At 36.6% G+C, this 3,204-nt stretch overlaps 1 pseudogene; it reads left to right on the top strand.

The window, feature by feature from the left end:
• The first annotated feature begins 362 nt into the window (after nucleotides 1-362).
• LOC131758633 (small ribosomal subunit protein bS18m pseudogene) lies at nucleotides 363-831 on the top strand (annotated as a pseudogene).
• Nucleotides 832-3,204: the final 2,373 nt, after the last annotated feature.

The raw sequence follows: 3,204 nt of genomic DNA, 5'->3' as shown, positions 1-3,204 counted from the left end.
CTTCAGACTGCAATATTTCTCCAAACTTGGTCACCCCTAGATATTTTTCTCTTTATGCCCTCTCTAGCAGGTATTTGCCTCTGAAAAATATTTTAATTGAGTTCACTAAATATAGTGATTTGTTGCATTACATCTTGCTATTAATATCTGTAATTGTAATGACATTATACATTTCTTCACAGCATTCAGAAAATAATTTGATAAAAATGAAAATTTGTGAAGGGAGGAAAGATGGAAAAAAATAAATGCATCTCAAAGAACAAGCATACTCATTTTTGTAGTTCATATTTGTTATCTATGAAACTTCTGATCTACTCTATGTCTTAAGAGTAGAGTTCTTTAAAGTTATTAAGGAACGAACCATGGCAGCTATGGTAGCCCTTTGTAGTGGGCTAGGGAGGAGAAAGTTAACGCACTTCATAGAGGCTGCTGTCTGCCTCACAAGTTCTGGACTCATGCAGTGCTGTGGAGAAGAAGTTGTTCACAATGTAAACAGGTAACCAGAAATGAGGACCTGCCTGTTCCAGTGGAAAATCCTTATAAGGAGCCTCTGAAAAAAATGTACCTTGTGTGGAAAATGTGTAGATTATAAGAATGTACAGCTCTTATCCCAGTTTATTTCTCCATTTATTGGATGCATTTATGGAAGGCACATAACAGGTCTTTGTGGGAAGAAACAAAAAGAAATCACAAAAGCAATTAAGAGAGCTCAAATAATGGGGTTTATGCCAGTTACATACAAGGATCCTACATATCTCAAAGACCCTAAAGTTTGTAACATCAAATACACGGAGTAAATTCTATTAAGTTATCATCAATAAATTTATTTTACAGTTGTGTGGTGGTAAAAAAAAAAGTTATTAAGGAAGAATTCTAAAATCTGGAGAAGGTAAAATTATTAACATGTAGCGAAGGTTTTCAGGTCTACCACATTGCAAGATATGCAATTATAAACTATTCATTAATTCAACAAACATTTATTGGGTGCGTATTGTACCTCTTCTGCACCAAGTCACTTCTTTCTTGTAAGACAGCATGCAGGGAAGAGCAGGTTCTTGGTTTAGAAGCAAGTGGTTTTCTATAAAAGATTTCTTAGGTGCTTCTTAGGTGCTAATTTATGCAGCAGAGAGATGGTAAAACAAAGTGATGAAGAGCATGGGCTTTGGAGTCAAGCAGATGGGTTTACGTTCAGGCTCCAATATTACCTGTGTGATGAGTGGTCATGTTTCTTCACTGCTGAGGCATCAGTCTCATTATGTTAATTGTACACAATAAAACTCTCAGCCTCAGAAATCTTTAGGATGAAATATGATCATGCATAATGTCTGGAACGTGGTGAACGTGCTAGAATTGTTTTTTGTAAAAAGTATGGAGGAGTACTTTTATAATTGAAGTACCTGAGCACATGCCCTGTCCTTGCTGGTCGGGGCTGGGGGAGGAGAGCTGAGCCCTGCAGTTCCAATGCCCTTCTCCTGCTTCCAGTGCCCAACCATTCCAAACAGCTGAGAGAATTTGCAGCAACATGGGCAGACCTGGAGGGTATTAAGCTAAGTGAAATAAGTCAGACAGAGAAAGACAAATACTGTATGTTATCACTTATATGTGGAATCTAAAAAATACAACAAATGAATTTTTAAATTAATAAAATAAATTTTAAAAAAAATAAAACCACTTAAGGATCTCACCAGTGGTTTTGTTCTGCATTCCAAACTTCCCGTCTCTCTCCCAATATAATTACCTGTAAAAAAATCATTTCTTCTATATAAAATAGATAACCAACAAGAACCTACTGTTATAGCACAGGGAACTATACTCAGTATTTTGTAATAACCTATAAGGGAAAAGAATTGGAAAAAAAATAGATACATATGTATGTATAACTGAATACACTTTATTGTACACCTAACACAACATTGTAGATCAACTATACTTCAATAAAAAAAGAAATCATTTCTTCATCTCATAACTCCATTAAAAAAAAACTCAACAAACTCAACATTATACCCACTCACCCCCAAAAATTTGTGCTAATTCTCTACCGAAAAACTATATACATTCGCATCCCTGTCTTCCAATAAAATAAACAGTTCCCATTTATATGGTTTATCGTGAACTTCTGTATACTATAACATATCACAATTTGCCAAACCCCTAAAACATGCAGAATATTAGTTCAGTTAAAGACCTGTCACTATCATCTTTTGAGACAGCGCACTAAACTACAAATTAAACACGTCATTTTTAAGTAACATATCGAGGTGTATGTTACGAAATTTCATTGAAAATGGCCTACCTCTCAACAACTACAGAGGGTCAGTGTTTGCCCTTGGGAAGAGATGGGGACTTGTTGCGTTTCTTCACACTCTCCATCTGACCTGAGTGAAAATGAAGCTCGGCGGGGCGGAGAGGAGGAGTGTACAGTACAGATGCCAAAGCAGCAGCCAAGTCTGGGCTAATCACCATTGATCAAATTCAATTCCAGGCATTACCCATGTCCCCAGGAAAGTTAAGAGGAGGTAAAGATATCCAATAGAGAATAAGTTACATCCAAGCAAATAAATCACAGAATGGCTGTAAAAATCCAAAATAATTATTTTGGATATTTAGCCTACAGATGTTCATAACAGTGCTGATTTTCATAGCAAAAACCTGGAAATTATGGAATTGGAATACGGAATAATATGGAATAAAACAAAAGATTGATTAGATACTTGTAAGTAAAGCTACAGAACAGTATACAATAGCATGGCAAATACTCACTGTTATGTGAAAAGGGCAGTTATAGAACAGTGAGAACATTAGACCACTTTACAATTAAAAAATATTTATATTATGCAACCCAGATATTCTTAAATTCCCTAAACTTCAGAGTCACCAATTGAAATAACAGTTGAAATTTCTATTCCATTAGATTGTCAAGAAGTCTAGATTTTGGGGGGACCAGTTTCCCTTTTGTCTGGGGTTACTGGGTAATTCTAAAACTATTTCACACAAGATTCTTGTTTTTCCTTGTCCCTTTAGTGATCCCTTCCCCTCACTGTGGGCAGCTGTTTGGGGCCGCTGTTCTGTTCTGTACCAGCTTCTCCAGGCTGCAGCTGCTCTCCCAGTGCTCTGGCCCCACGTGTAGCCCAGACACGCCCAGTACTAATGAAAAAGTGATCACTATCACACTTTCTATGCCCCAGTTACTATCCTAAGCACTTT

This window comes from Kogia breviceps, chromosome 6 (assembly GCF_026419965.1).
Source record: "Kogia breviceps isolate mKogBre1 chromosome 6, mKogBre1 haplotype 1, whole genome shotgun sequence".
Classification (NCBI taxonomy): Eukaryota; Metazoa; Chordata; class Mammalia; order Artiodactyla; family Physeteridae; genus Kogia; species Kogia breviceps.
Note: the sequence above shows the minus strand (reverse complement) of the source record. Positions and strands in the feature narration are given on the sequence as shown.